The sequence below is a fragment of the Polypterus senegalus genome, chromosome 4 (genome assembly GCF_016835505.1).
Source record: "Polypterus senegalus isolate Bchr_013 chromosome 4, ASM1683550v1, whole genome shotgun sequence".
NCBI classification, from domain to species: domain Eukaryota; kingdom Metazoa; phylum Chordata; class Cladistia; order Polypteriformes; family Polypteridae; genus Polypterus; species Polypterus senegalus.
The window spans coordinates 225,240,279-225,257,200 of NC_053157.1; the positions used below are offsets into that span (position 1 = coordinate 225,240,279).

A 16,922-nucleotide genomic window follows, 5' to 3' on the forward strand; every position below is an offset into this window, starting at 1 on the left:
CAAAAGCCTGACGCACAGAATTGATGCCACAGACAAAATACCTTCATTTTTCAAAGTAAAACAGTTCATACAAAAAAGAGAAAATTAAAATAGCGTTAAAAGAGAAAAAGTCTTGTTAAGAAAAGTTCTGTTCAAAGCTTAAATCTAGTTACATTTGAAATTGTTACAAATCTCTTCAAAACATTTCTTTATCATTTCAAAATGGTCAGAAAACTGCATGCCTATCCCATTTCGAAGCTAAAAATTGGTCTTTTAAGTCCCTGTGTACTGCAACCTATACTAAACAACAACTGACACAATTATCACTCTGTATCTCAGTTATAGCAAGACAGTTCTATCTTTTGCTGACTTATAGGGGGAAAAGACAAAACCATTGTCAATGACTATAAAAGAAAATTATATTCTATTCAATTTAAGCAAACACTAAGATGAGTTAACCTCAAAGCTTTAACACTCTATGATTGGCTCTTGCAAATAAAACCAGACTGGAAAGATATGCTTGAAATTTGCGGCTCCTGAAGTGCATAAGACACCCTGCGTGATTTCCTCTTCTCCACTTCAGGTGCCAGTTACTAGCTGGGAACACAAGTCTGTAATCATAGGGGTCATACGTTTTTAAATTGTAAGTAAGTGACCTTAATCATTCGAAGCTGGATGAAGTCTGATCCTAATAGATAGAAGCTGATCTTGTGTACAAGTAATCCTCACCAAACAACCATGGCTGACCTGATTGGCACCTTCTGTTTGAAGCAGGGCTGTACTCATATGTTCCCCAGGCACAACTGTCATTCATTATTTGTCACACCTTAGGGAAGGAACGGTGATTTTTTGTCATTAGTGATAAAAGCAAATTTTACCAGGCAATGAGTAATAAATGTGTAAATGCTTGACGCAAACTTGGTAAGCAGATGTGACCATAACGTATACACCTGTGACACACATTGGGCCCATATTGGGGATCATTTTGTGTTTGCAGAGGGGATACTGACAGCTGACCAGTGCCACCTACATGACAGATATTGTCCAGCCAGTACTGATCACTTTCCTACATGAAATGGAAAATTTGTTTGTCCAGAAAAACGACACCTACCCAAATTAGATGTGTGAAACTCAATATGTTCCCGAGGCTGTTCATCAACTTCCATAGTCAGCATGCTCATCAAACTCCTCCACAACTGGGACAAGATTCAAAACATGTCACTGCCAATTAACCTTAGTCAGTTGAACCTCCAGGTTGAAAAATGCATAGACTGACAATGCACAGGAGGACATTCGTCATCTATATGATTGTTTCCATGCCAGTATGCAGGCCTATATTGCAGTACAGATGGGTTACACCTTAAATTTATGTGAGTATGCTGTAAAAGGTGACAGTCTGTATACCAAAGCAACTACGTTGCATTACCTTGTGTGCGTGATCATGTTCTTAGCCTATTCAGATGATTATTATACTCAAATCACGCTTTCATAGTGTCAAGCCCAGGAGGTCCTGTTTCCACTTTCCACTTTCTCCTTTCCAAAAGCAATCCTTTAATTTAGATATTGGTGCAGCTAAATTGTTGTAAGTGTCCAGGTGGCAATTACCTAAATTAGTTAATCTCAAACATTGGCTAACATCATCTAATATTCCTCTTCATTTACAGCTCCCTAAGCATATTTTAACAAAGCATAGGCATGGGATGCTAAATCTTATACAATCTATGAATCTTTAATGTTTAGTTTAAACTTTTAATATGCAGTATTTACAGTACTTGATACTTTCATTATCTGCTACCTATTAGTCATAACTTTTTATAAGAAACCACGTGAGTTCTAAAACAGCTCTTTCCTGGTTTTTTTTTATCCTTCTGGATATAAATAAGGAGTACTTTAGAACAACCTTCCTTTAATCCTTTACACATATCGCAAGCACTTCAGTCAAAATGTAGCAGCATAAGCAACAGGTAAGTGAATATGATTTTTTATTTGAAAAATTGTTGAAACTTTACAATAGCTCCAGACCTGGCTGAAAAATAATACTGTATGAAACAGATACTGTAAATCATTGTGATTTAGTCAGTTGCATTGGATGCATATACTCAGAAACTAAGAAGATCAAAGGTAAAAGGAATAAATGTTATGTATAAAATGTTATGTCCACTTAACTAATTATAAAACTGAAAAAATAATAACATTTTAATATGATGTTGAAGGCTATTTAAACAAGAGCTTTCACCCTTATATATGGCAGTTCCATTTTGTCTGTTTCTGTTTGCTGCAGAAAATAAAGACAAATATTTTTTTTTTCAAAAGGGTTTTCATTCTCATTCAGCAGAAAAAAAATACTTCATTTATGATTTCAGAGATATTGTGATATTTTCATAGCATTTGCTATGCAAGTGTTTCTATTTATTTATTATATTCATCTGAATGCACTTCTTCTTCTTTCGGCTGCTCCCGTTAGGGGTTGCCACAGCATATCATCTTCTTCCATATCTTTCTGTCCTCTGCATGATTGTGCAAATTAATAACCTAATTTTCTTCAAAATAATTTTATTTAAAAATGTCAATTAAGAAGGGGCAGACTCAGACACTAATGACAATGTGTTCAAATTTCAGACAAGGGATCATACCTTAAGTACATTTTTCACCCGTGTAAGTTTATCTTTTTTAAGGTTAAAAGGTGTTTTGTGCTTAAGTTAAACTTGGCTTAAAATCCATGCAAAGGGCCACAAAAACCTTGGCTTTCTCTGTTTTGAGGGCAAATTCATAACACACTAAAAAGAAAATGGATAAATGCATATTGTCACTGGATAATGAACAACATAAAACAAGCTGGATGAATTTCTTCCCTTCTATGAACAGGTCGCACAATATTATGAATGATATTTTTCTATATAAATATTTTGAGAGAATCACCCAAAGCAGCATTCATTCAGTACTGGCTCTTAAATACTTTTGCATGATACTGGTCTCTGTCTGGTTAAATATTAAGCTGTTCAGCTGGTTTGTCTGGTTTGCACTTTTCCCATTCATTATACATTTCCTGATGTATAGTATTTGTGTGATGTCACAAACAGCCTGAAGCACTAAACAAAGCTGGAAACAGCTGCGGAGAGTTTAATGCTCTCACAAGTTTAGCTTTCCTATTAATTTAGGAGGAAAAATATATAAAAGTTAAAAGATTTGCCTGACACAGGGTATTGCAGAAATAAATATGCTATTCACTATCTTTATCCAATATACCAACACAGGCAGCCAAGAGAGGGTCGTTGCGTCACCACGAGCTGAGTGAGCTATGGTTGGACTAGGGGACAGAGAAGGAGTTGCGCTGAATTTGTGTGGGAAGAAAGGAGGAAGATTAAGGACCCGATAACTGTTGTTTTACAGTTGATTTTTAACTCACGGGTTATCCACTGTTGTAACTGGATTATTTATTTAAGGAACAGCACAGCACTGCTTGCACTTTTGCACCAAACCCTTGCTGAATGTGTGTGACTATTGATGGTCCTGGGTTCAAGAGGATCCTGGAAGCACCAAGGAGCACCAAGCCAACCCAGACCATAATAGTTCAAATATACATGTTCAGATAGATAACAACTATGGTGTGCTGATGCCCTGCCCGGGGTTAGTTTCCTGCCTTGCGCCCTGTGTTGGCTGGGATTGGCTCCAGCAGGACCCCGTGACCCTGTAGATATAGCGGGTTGGATAATGGATGGATGTTTTATTTTTTAATCTATTGCCCTTTCTTCAGCACAAGACTCCAGTACTTAGTTATTTTCTGATCTTAATAAACAAAAAGAACACAAGAGTATTTTTGTATTTTAAATTATTTCATCAGTGTGCATGTCTCACTCCTATCATTTCTTAACCTGCACTGCAAATGCTCTACTTGTCGCATTTCCAACGTTCTTTTCAGAAAAAGATATTTATTTATTTATTTTTACTTTTTTTACATGAAGGACTCATTACTACTGCAATAAGCAATGCTATTGGACACTGACACCCAGATGTGAATCACTACAGCATATTTTATTTGCCTTAAACATAAATATGAATCGTTATCTCTCTGTCTCCTCTAGCCATCTAGATATTAAAAATATTGACAATATTTCAAGCTTTCAATCATTTACTATGCGTGATGAAGAAGGTTAATGTCCAATTGGAAAATCTGTTGGTGCTCCAATTATTTCAGTTACAAATAAACTGAGCTGGCATCACAATGTCTTTCAAACTACTTGGAGCACTGACTGTAGAAAGCATTGGAGAGGTGGGAGGTTTTAAAATGGAATTTGACTAGCAAAGGATGTGGTTTTGATACAAAGAGATTACTGGGAGTAGGGAAAATGCTAATTAAAAAATTAAAAGAGGAAGTTGTAAATTCTATTCACCCTTTACTGTATTGAAAATACATCATTTGATGTTTTACCTTATAAATTATTTGTTCTTTTGAAAATATACACTCATGTAAAATCTGTTGATTGCCACAAAATCCAAAAAAGTTGGGAAACGTGTGCATCCACCCCTGTGTAATATCACCATTTGCTTTAGAAGGACATATTAAGTACTAGCAAAATACCCGCGCTTCGCAGCGGAGAAGTAGTGTGTTAAAGAAGCAATGAAAAAGAAAAGGAAACATTTTAAAAATAACGTAACATGATTGTCAATGTAATTGTTTTGTCACTGTTGTGAGTGGAGTGTTGTGTAATATATATATATATATATATATATATATATTTACACACACACACATAAACATATATATATACATATCTATACATATACACATATATATACACACACACACACATATATACATACATATATATATCTACATATATACACATACATATACATACACACATACATACATACACACACATATATACACACAAATATATATATATACATATACATACATATCTACATATATACACACACAGCTATTTCGTATCAGTGCAATACGCTGTTTGTTAAAACGGATGACTCCCGCTCTTACGTGCAAGTCTGCGTGGATATTATGAACTATCGTATTTGTTCAAGTTCTATTTAAATTTTAAATAGAAGGAATTTTTATTTAGTCGACAGAAATATCTTTGGTAGGAATGGTAAAAACAGACAGGAATATTATTCCTGAATAAATCAACTCAAACCTTAAACAACTTATAATATTTTGCTCTCCATAAAAATATATCCTGTCTAAATTATACAAGTTAGAAATAAAGTAAACGTTAAAAGAACAAACATTTAAATTTCTTTACTCTCATGTAGATGGACTTTTTTTGTTCTTCAAAGTCACCAAAGCGCCGTACAAACTCAGTGCGCTCGGTTTATCAGCAAAGTGCGTATTTGGGAACACCGTAGTGACGACTTGGTTCAACATTACTTGGCAACAGGGAAAGTGGGGCAAGTTGCACTGGTGCATTTGTGTCTCCCATAAAAGCAGCTTCACTTGAAATCACTTTGTGATTTTGCACGGGTAAAAACGTCCGCTGAAGTGTCAGATTCGTATTTAATTCTTCTGCTTTCTGTATCTTCTGCATTGCATTCAGGTCTTTCAGGTTACTGTGATGTTTTGTCTCATAGTGCCATCTTAGATTAAATTCTGTAATTACAGCCACATTAGCTCCACAAACGAGACACACGGGTTCAGTAAACATATACTCAGCCTCCCATCGGTTTTTGAACTTAATTTAAAGTGTAGGTTTACATCGTGCTTTGTTTCCGAAGTAGCAGAACTCATGAATATGGTTGTATATGTCACTCGCTCGCTTCTTATTGTTTCACTGCCTTCTCAATTATATAATGCATGTTTTCTTCAGCGCTTTTTGGAGGTCTTCCTGGTTTTCTATGTACTGCGTGATTACGTGGGAGGCGTGATGATTAGTATTAGTATAGATTTGTGCACTGAAGACACAAGTTGGTTAAGTTTAGCAAGCAGAAAAATTCCTCATGCATTCATTTAGCATTTCTACGTGGCCTTTGTTGGCATATTCTAATTCTTAATCAGTGGAGCAGGACAGTGACGGCAGTCTGTCGCTGAAGCTGCTCCTCAGTCTGGAGATGATCCTGTTCAGCGGATGCAGTGGATTCTCCATGATTGACAGGAGCCTGCTCAGCACCCTGTCGCTCTGCCACAGATGTCAAACTGTCCAGCTCCATGCCTACAATACTGTAGAACCTGCCTTCCTCAACAGTTTGTCCAGGCGTGAGGCGTCCTTCTTCTTTATGCTGCCTCCCCAGCACACCACCGCGTAGAAGAGGGCACTCGTCACAACCGTCTGATAGAACATCTGCAGCATCTTATTGCAGATGTTGAAGGACGCCAGCCTTCTAAGGAAGTATATTCGGCTCTGTCCTTTCTTACACAGAGCATCAGTACTGGCAGTCCAGTTCAGTTTATCATCCAGCTGCACTCTTAGGTATTTATTGGTCTGTACCCTCTGCACACAGTCGCCTCTGATAAACACAGGGTCCATGAGGGGCCTGGGTCTCCTAAAATCCATCTGCAGTTCCTTGGTTTTGCTGGTGTTCAGGTGTAAGTGGTTTGAGTCACACCATTTAACAAAGTCCTTGATCCATGCCACCAGGTATGAATCTACTCCCATCTCTGTCAGCTTGTCCCTAAGGAGCAGAGGCTGGATGGTGTTGAAGACGCTAGAGAAGTCCAGAAACATAATTCTTACTGCACCACTGCCTCTGTCCAAGTGGGAGAAGGATCGGTGTAGCATATACAGTAGATGATGGCATCCTCCGCTCCCACCTTCTCCTGATATGCGAGCGGCAGAGCGTCAAGGGCGTGGCCTCAGGTGGTGAAGTAGCAGCCGCTCAAACATCATACATTCTCAATCGGAGGCAGATCAGGACTGCAGGCAGGCCAGTCTGGTAGCTGCACTCTAGTCTTACACAGCCATTCACTTGTAATCCAAGCAGAATGTGGTTTGGTGTTGTCCTGCTGGAAAATGTAGGGAAAATTTCTGGAAAAAACAGCAGCTGAATGGTAGTATATGTTGCTCCAAAACGTATATATATCTTTCTGCATAAATGGTGACCTCAAAGATGCACAAGTCGTACATGCCATGGGCACTGACACAACATATGATGACAAACACTGGATTTTTAACCTGAGGCTGATAACACCTTGGATGATCCTTTTACTCTTTGGGGCAGAGAACATGATAGCTGTTTTTTGTAAAAACTATTTGAAATATTGACTCATCAGACCACAAAACTTGATTCCACTGTGATACATTCCATCTCAGATGAAACCGAACCCAGAGGAGTTAGTGGTGCTTCTACAGCAGTAAACTTTGTTGACCAACAAACGTTTACTTAAGTATTCTGGAGCACTTGTCATGATATCCATTGATGATGAATGGTAGTTTTTAAGATAGTGAAGCCTGAAGGATCAGAGATCATGCACATTCCAAAGTGGTTTTCAGATTTTCCCTTTATGCACCAGGGAAAAGTTTTGACAGGATTCCTTGAACCTTTTAATTTTATTGAGCACTGTAGAGGGGGGGAAAACTTAAAATCCTACTCACATGTCTTTGGAGAGAGTTGTTCTCAAAGTGCTAACTAACTCATCTGTGGAGTAACTGGTGAGCTGTGACCCATCCAATTTCTTGAAGGACTAGGCCTTTTTTGGAGGCTTCTTATAAATAGTACTAGAACACAATGATCTCACCTGTTTAACATCATTCTTATTTATGGGTTTGACCAACACTCAACATGTTATCAATATCTGGCACCATGAATCATGCTCCATATGTTATGTAAAATAGTCAAGCTACCAGATCTTTGACACCAAGCGCCTGTGGAATAGACTGTGCTGCATCACTGACTATAAAAAGAAAAACACAGTCAGTGTTCAGCCCACTATATCTCTTGCAGACAAGCTCAACACCTTCTATGCTCATTTTGATGGAGCCAACAAAGAACAGGTGCTATATCCTCAAGGGGTCAGTGAGTCTGTTACTCTGATCCTTGAAATGTCTGACGTGAAAAGGTCCTTCAAAAGGATCAATCCTCGCAAAGCTCGGGGACCAGATGGCATCCCAGGCCGTGCCCTCAAGGCGTGTGCTGACCAGCTAGTAGGTGTGTTCACCAACATCTTCAGTCTCTCCCTGAGGCAGTCGGTGTTCCCCACTTCCTTCAAGGCATCCACCATCATTCCTGTCCCAAAGAAACCGGTGGTCTCCTGTCTGAATGACTATCGCCCAGTTGCACTGACATCGGTCATTATGAAGTGCTTCGAGCAACTGGTCAAAGGTTACATCTGCTCCTCCCTCCCTGACACGCTGGATCCTCTCCAATTTGCTTACAGAGCAAACAGATCTGCAGAGGATGCCATTGCGCTAACAATAAACACTGCCCTCACCCACCTGGAAAGAGGAAATACATATGTAAGAATGCTGTTCATAGATTACAGCTCGGCATTCAACACCATCATTCCCTCAAAACTCGTCTTGAAGCTTGACGACCTTGGGTTGGGGACGACCATCTACAGATGGATTTTCTCTTTCCTCACAAACAGTCCCCAGGTGGTGAGAGTTGGCAAACACATGTCCTCATCACTCATTTTAAACACAAGAGCGCCGCAGGGCTGTGTGCTTAGCCCCCTCTTGTATTCCTTGTTCACCCACAACTGTGTTGCAAAACATCATCAAGTTTGCAGACGACACAACCATTATAGGTCTTATCACTGACAACGATGAGACGGCCTACCGATAGGAGGTGCTGGCACTGAGTAATTGGTGCCTGGATACCAACTTGTCTCTTAACGTCAGCAAAACCAAGGAGATGATCGTGGACTATCGGAAACAGCAAGTCGGAGAACACCAGGCCATCTACATCAGCGGCGTAGAAGTTGAAAGGGTTAACAGCTTCAAGTTCCTCGGAGTAAACATCACCGTGGATCACTCATGGACCCTTCACATAGACAATGTGGTTAAGAAAGCTCACCAGCGGCTCTACTTCCTGAGGAGGCTGAGGAAGTTTGGCATGAATGCCAACATCAACTCAAACTTTTATAGCAGTGAAGTCGAGAGCCTGCTGACAGACTGCATTACCGTCTGGTATGGGAGCTGCTCTGCCAGCAGCCGAAAATCACTACAGAGAGTGGTGAAGGCAGCAGAACACATCACGGGCAAGAGTCTCCCTGCCATTGAAGACATTTACCTCCATCGGTGCTTGCATAAGGCAAACAGCAGCATCATAAAGGACCACAGCCATCCAGCACACCAGCTGTTCTCCTTGTTACCATCTGGAAGATGATACAAGAGTCTGGCTGCTCGGACTACAAGACTTAAAACAGTTTTTACCACCAGGCCATTTGACTCCTCAACAGCAACACCAGAACACTTACATACACTTACATTACACCTACATTGCACTACTCACACACAAACTGTACCTGCATACACTCTGAATACTGACTGGAACATGCATCTGCACTTTATGGAATATGCATCTATACTTATTAAACATTATCTGTGCAATAACTCTCATTTGTACTTGCTGCTCATTCAACTCATATTGCTCTATAACTTCTTTTAAAATGTACACATTTTATTTAATATAGCTAGTCTATTTTTAACTTGTAATTTTTTAAAATGATTTTAAATTATTTTTTAGCTTTATTGGATCTAGCCTAAGTGACTTGTTTTTCTCGTCATACACATTTCATTGTATGTTGACCCTGTGTTAACCTAAATATGACAAATAAACCTAAACCAAACCAAAATATAATGACACAGAATACAATAGACAAAAAAAACCTGGGTCCATGAGACTCCCTGACAGTACCAAGGTCAATAAATTGCACAGTGCACAGCGACCATCAATAATCACATTGAGGAAGGACAAAGTGAAAGAGCTAGCCAGTTCAGGAAGATAGTCCATTCAATACATTTTCATAGCCATGGAAGGCATGACTATGCATGCAAATGCAAGGACAACCAATTGATTTTATTTGTTTGTGTAACATGAAGATGTTGACAGTGTACCACGACTGAAGCCAGATGGACCATTGCAAATGGGTCTTGACTGAACTGAGTAGTATGGATATGGGGAACGTCTGGTCAAAGTAGTTTCAGTCCATGCCATGGAACTGCAACTAAAAAATCATGACATTTCTGCAGTTTGATAATAGGGATATGTGGCAAGAATGTTTACATATTGACAACTTAGCTGCTACAGTATTTCAGACATCTGGCACGCTTCATAATGTGTTGTAAGCTGAGGGAGAACATAACCATTAAAGAACAGTTATTACAGATGAACTGTCTATACCTTTTCACTTATGTATATATTAAACAAACCCAGTAAGTTTGGCATCAAATATTCTACAACCACTGACATAAATGTCACATGTGCTAAAACACTATTACTTATCTGGGGAAAGATCCCAGTCGCAGACCAAGAGGAAGACTGGGACTGTGGTGCTGTGACTCATAACTGACAAAAAAAAAACAACATTTATATATTATTACATTTTCACACAAATAATGTAGCGAAAAGTGCAAAACAAGCCTTCTTAATACTGTGGACAAAATGAGACAGGAACCTCTGCCCTAAGTTCAACATTGTAAAAAGCAGCATACCAAAAGATGGTCAACATGGTGCAGTCACAGGGCTAAGTGGGATGATACACATGCAACAAAGCAAAGGAGAACTCTATAAAGTGCTCAGCTGATCACCAAACTCTATGCAGACTGCTGATGAGCTAACATTTACAAATGTTTAGATATACCCTCAGATAGTAGTAGAGCCATACATTTTTAACTATCTTCAAAGAAAATATTGTGTCTATTTGTTTTGTTATTTATGTGCTTTGATGATATTAAATAGTTATGTTACTTTGCTTCTCATTATTAAATACCAAAGTGGTTCTATGCCACGTATCAACATGGCTGTGGAAATGATTTTTGTATATACGTTCAGTTAGTTTCTCTGATTTTTGTAGATCGAACATTAGTAAAAACAAAATGATTTGGATGCCAATTGATGTAGCCTTGGTTATAGTATTGAAAAAAATGTGTGGTAGTTCCAGTGTTATGTTTCTTAAATCTGCATTTCCTTTAGAAGAGCAAGGCATTCACCTTTAATACTAAATCTTAAAACAGCTTGCACTTGCTTTTATTTCAAGTGGGGCCAGTTGCAAATGGGTTCTGATATGATATCTTCGGCCTAACCTTTGCTTGTCATACTACACCCACGATATTCTATTACTCTGCAAGCCCCCCCCCAAAAAAAAAATATATATATAGGTTGAGTTGGCATTCTTCCCAGGTGCTGGATGATATCATCAAGTTTGGCAGCACTAATGGTATTGATAGGCCTAAATAGTCTGTCCACCGGATGTTAGAAAGTGGTCAGGACCTCATGTATCCCAAAAGGAGGTGTCAGTACTTCCAATGTTCACTAGGAATGCCAAACATGCTTTTTGTTTGTCTCTCAAGTTAAAGGAGTTTGCCAATATCCATTTATTAAGATAATGGTGGTAGGAATCAAGTGTTACAAAGTTATTTCATAAGATCAACATTCCATGACAAAATGATAATCTTAAGTCTTTGGAAGTCGTTACAAGAACACTATTGCCCAACAGGCTTAGGAAGGAATGTGATGGGGTTTTACTAACAAAAAGTATTACCTTTGATTACCCATTTTGGGATCTTTGGCATGAATTCCACACACTCAAGTCAATGGGGTTGTTCATGAACCACTACCCTGGTCTGGTAACAATGAAGTGCAAGATTAGATTTGTAAACCCTAGCTTGTTTCCCATGGGAACAGCCACATTTTGTATAATTGTTATTAACTTTTTCTTTGGCTTGGAGTTAACTGTTCTCCAAAATTTAGGTCCAAGGATAGAGAAAAATGTATTAGTGTCTACCCAGCTAGGCTAATCAGCTTGTCCATTGAAAAAAAAGGTTTCAATAAGTTTGCTCTTTGTTTCTTCAGTCAGTTTGGAGTAAGAAACCCTCCTGTAGGATCTCTGGCAGTGAGCTAGAAGTTTGAAGTGGAAGGGAGGGATGAGGATCATAACTCTGTCCCTGGCAGAAATTCAGACAACATGTTTCCATCATAATAAAGCTATGACTATGTCTGTTGTAACAAAATACTGTATGTCACATGACCTCCATGTCACAAAACAGTATCAATAGAATAGCATTACAAAAATAAATAACCACAAAAAAACAAAATAAGGAATGGATCAAGCATAAGAGGAACTGAAAGTAGGACACCTAAAATCCAGATTCATCTCTTGATTAAGTGAAGAAGAACTCTGGGTTTTCTCCTGTACAGCAGCTTAAGTTTGGTTAAAGTCAACTGGCACTTGAGGCACCTTCTTATATCTTCTTATTATTATGTATTGTACATCATATATGTAAACATCACAAAAAGAGCAGCTGATCCCAATCCTTCCCATTTGTTTTAAGTACTTTTTTAACATTTGTTTGAAGGCTTAACTGAAACTTTCTTACCAATACCGTCAAACCTGAGATGGTACGCATATGTATTTTAAATATTTGATTCAAAGTTTAATGAGCAGTTTGAAGATCAAATGAAAATCAGAGAAAACAGTAAATGATCAGGAGTTTTATGGGATATCCAAGGGAGTACTCAATAAAGAGGCAAGAGGTCAACGCAGGATGTGTTAAATATTGCAAAAGAAAATTATAGTCACAATAGTCTAAATCTAAGTCTTTGAAATTTAAAATATTTCCCTATTTAACTAATGTGCTAACGATAGGTTTGCTTTGCTAAGAAAGCTTCTTTGCCTTCATTTAGTATGCTGACCATGCAATGCTACTGATCATGTGTAGCAACTGCCAGATTGCTACACACAACATGAAAATCAAGAGCAAATGGCACTTTCAAGGAAAATCCATACTAAAATGGTGGTCCAGTGATGTTATCATCATAATATTAAAAATAAATAAGAACAAAAACATATATATTGTCACACATGTGCGCTTAAGAGGCAGTCAACAAGCCCGGAGGTGAGTGAAATATCGTGAGACAAGGGGTCAATCCACGGTAATAACGCCTCTCTCTCTCTCTCTCTTCAGACAGAAAGAAGAAATATAAAATACCTTCAATACTTCTGGGTTCCCAAGATGGTGACCGACCATCACGTCCTTCTCCAACTCCCAAAGACAATGTCACGCCCTCGTTATGACATCACTTCTGCTTCCACCCCGACGATATCACTTCCGACTCACTTCCGCTTCCAAAGATGATATCACTTCCGTTTGACAGCCATAATGTCATCTCCTTCCAACTCACTTCCGTCCGCCATATTTTTTCGTATAAAAACGCCATTCTTGCATATGTAAAATTGTCAGTTGCTATACAGTATTTTGATCACGAATTCTGGCTTTTTTTCATTATTATCTTTTGGACATTATTAGTGGACGGTCCCCAACTCTTTTTTTTGTTAAATAAAGGTAAATAAGTAATTACTGTATTTAAAAACCCGCGATACAGTGAAGACTGTAATTTAAATACTGAGATGAATACTTGATATCATTTTCATGATGATAGGAATTAAAGCATGTATTAAACATGGGAACATTGTGGCGCAGTGACAGTAGCGAACTTCCGCCGCTTCCAGAGATTGTTCCTCCCTCACGCAAGATGCTTGCTGTGCCGTGTGCGACCTTCGATGAAATAATTTATTGCAACAGTACTGTCTCTTTCAAACATACTAACCCCCAATTCTTGTCTTTCCTTTTCTAACCCCCAATTCCCAATCGCCACACAATCAGCTCAGTAATAGACGTTAAGCCATCTGTAAGCTTAGAACTCTGATTCTTCAAAACATTTAAGGAACAATGAAATATCTTCATAGCACATGTTTAATTATTCTATACATCTATTCTTCCAGTGTCATGCCAGCCCCAGCAAGAATACAGCGTGAGGCAGGAACAATTCCTGAACAGAGCTCTGCGACACCGTGTCCTCACATGTTTCCATCCATCCATTATCCAACAAGCTATATCCTAACTACAGGGTCATGGGGTCCTCACATGTTTAATTATTAAAAATATAGATTATTTAAATGATGTTAACATTTCATCTGTATAATATAATAAACATATTTTGCTGCATTTCATCTTAAAAATAATACTGTCATCATATGTAAATACGCGCTTTATAAAGTGACTCAGGTTGTGCAATAATATTTGTATAACAGTATCGCAAGTTTACAGTGAGGTAATTGTACTTCTAAGCACCAACAGTTCTACAAGGAGCACTTGATGGACTGATTGATTGTGTTTATTGTTCTTGGGATGAAACTGTTTCTGAACCACAAAGTCAGTACAGGAAAGGCTCTGAAGTGTTTGCCGTACAGGAGATGTTCAATAGATTGTGCGCATGGCTGAGGCAGTGTGTGCTTGATGCTCTATCCTGATAATTCTCTTTCTGATCAGCTGCTATAGAGCTGTGATTCCACACTCAGATACAGTGATATAGATACTCCGAGTGCTACAGTGAGAGTAATACAGAAAAAGATGATCTGCTGTGGCAAACCCTAACAGGAGCAGCTGAAAGAAGAAGAAGAAGAAAGGTGCAGTGAGAGTAACAATGCTAAAGCAGCTATGGTATTTGGAATAGTTTGACCATTCTGTGGACCATTATATTGTTACAGGTTAATTACAATCAGAGGTCTTAAACTAATAAACAATATGTGGTTAATTTCAGTGTATATGGTAAAGCCACGTCAGGGATGTGGATCTGAAAAAGAAAGGGAAAACACACTGGAACAAAAACACTGCTTTGACACTGGGTGCCGGCAGTTTGCAAAACTGAGCAGGGAACTTGTGTACGCCAGGGTTTGAGCTAGCGTGAAAATGTGAGTGGCTTAACGGCAAGTTTAGGTTTTACACATCATGATTTGAGCGTGGAAACAGGCGTATGCAACATTTTTGTGCATGCACATTGTTTAAACATGAGGCCTCAGGTATACCGCAGTAGAACAAGACCCTGGTAATTAAATGGGCACTGATCCAGCTGCGGTACTACCTGCTGGTTGGGAATTCACACTGGTAACAGACCATGCAGGTTTGCAGTGGATGGCCGTGCATAAAGTGTTGATGGTTTTTGGACATACAGCCATACAGGTTCAATGTTGTTTACCGCTGTGGCTCTCTCCAAACTAACGCGGATGCCCTTTCTCATATTTTTGACCTTGCGATGGGTCTAGGCGGGGCGATAGAGGTCATGTCACACATGCGCGAATAGAGGGCTGCCAATGGGCCCGATGTAGTATTAAAATAACAACAGATGGGGTTTGACACAGAACGCTAATGCCTCTCTCTCTTATATCACAGAAAAAAAAGAGTGAAACCCTTACCTTCTGGAACTCAGTGAAAAACACACGCACTTCCAAACAATAATTCTCTTCCAGGTTGGAGAAATATTAAAACCAAAAACTACAGCCGGCATGAACTCTAGAGAAAATAAATCTCTAGCAGTTCCAAGGCTAAAAGACTACAAGCAAGACTGGTACATGAGGGCTATTCATGGTGGAAAACTTTCTACGCTTAGTGCACCTTTTCTAAGTGAAAAGGACAATCACAGACGTCACTACAGATCTACTCTCATGTATCAGTTAAAGTGGCAGAAGAACCTTTCAAGGCTCATCTCTTGCATATATTCATGGCTAGTAATCTCTAGATTACACAGTCCTGTTCCTCTTCTATAGATGATTGCATAAAGGACTCAGAAGACAGGATGTAATTGTCCTTGACCAAGAGCCTACTAGTAGAATTTGTTAAGTTGAGAAGGCCAGGGAACAGACAGTACTCACACAATTTTGGAAGGTTAGTGATTTTGTGCCAGTGGCATGAGGGTACACTAACTATGATGAGGGAACACTTTCCAGCTGCAGCTGCCTTCTAACATCAACTTCCAACATCAACAACTGTTCTTCTCCATTTAACATGCTTTTGATGAAAATTGGAACATCTTGGGTATTTTTTGCATGATTTGAGACATTGTATGTGTTGTTTTTGGACTTTTCATCAGTTTCTGTCTTTGTATTTTGCCTTTGTTTTAGCATTGCCATGCTTATGTAATCTGCACAATGTTATGGAAAATCAGGTTGTAAAAACATACCTGTAGTATATAAGAACATAAGTTTGACAAAGTAATGGAGCTTACTGAGTCTTTCATGTGTAATTGTTTAGCTCATAGCAACTTTTAAAAATGATCAAGATTTCCACTTCATCTTGCCTACTCAGTAGTTTGTTCCAAATTCTTATTTCCCTTAATATTAAATAGTGTTTTCTAATTTCTGTCTTAAATGCCCTTCCCCTTAATTTTCAAATCTACTCTAGTTCTCCTCAGTAAATATTGTGCACATAGCACAATGTACTTGCATAGTGATAAAGCATGGTAAGACAATAAAACATAGCATAGTTTACTTATTCTGGCAAAAAATATTCATAAAAAATGGTCATCCCTAATAAGCTGATGAGCAGTAGCACAGACATTTAAGTGCTTGTGGTTCTGTTTATGTATTTTATTTTTTGTTTACTCAATCTACTTTTCTCTCATTCAGATGACTTTCTAATTGAGAAAGCAAAAAAAAAAAAATCAACTCCAACAGATACCTTTAATTAATACCATTTCCCAATTTGAGCTAAAAGCAGATAACCATCACAGTGAAGAAAATACCATCTGTAAAGTGTACACTGTACCAAAATGAAGCAGAATGAGAGCAAATCCTCTAAAAAATTAACACAGAACCTATGCTAACCATCCTCTACAGATGCACAGTGAAGTCAATACTCACTGCATGACATTCTTTTATGCCTAAGGGCACTACAGAGGGTGGTAAAGGTGGCACACGTCTACTTCTGTTCAAGACTTATTATATATGTAACACTTGCTACATTGCCCTGGAGAGGTTAACAGTAGTATGAAAGAAC

General features: G+C 38.5%; 1 protein-coding gene across 6 annotated transcripts in view; it reads left to right on the forward strand.

Annotated features, from left to right (window-relative positions):
• Nucleotides 1-1,862: 1,862 nt before the first annotated feature.
• The window catches only part of LOC120528080, a 99,528-nt gene continuing 84,468 nt past the window's right edge, over nucleotides 1,863-16,922 (forward strand). For 2 of the 6 annotated variants that reach the window (XM_039752086.1, XM_039752082.1), the window contains exon 1: nucleotides 1,863-1,943. The gene's annotated coding sequence lies outside the window, so the exon portion shown is untranslated. Of the gene's footprint in view, nucleotides 1,944-13,210; nucleotides 13,434-16,922 lie in introns of those variants that run through there. The other 4 variants (XM_039752083.1, XM_039752085.1, XM_039752084.1 and 1 more) reach the window with 3 other exon arrangements.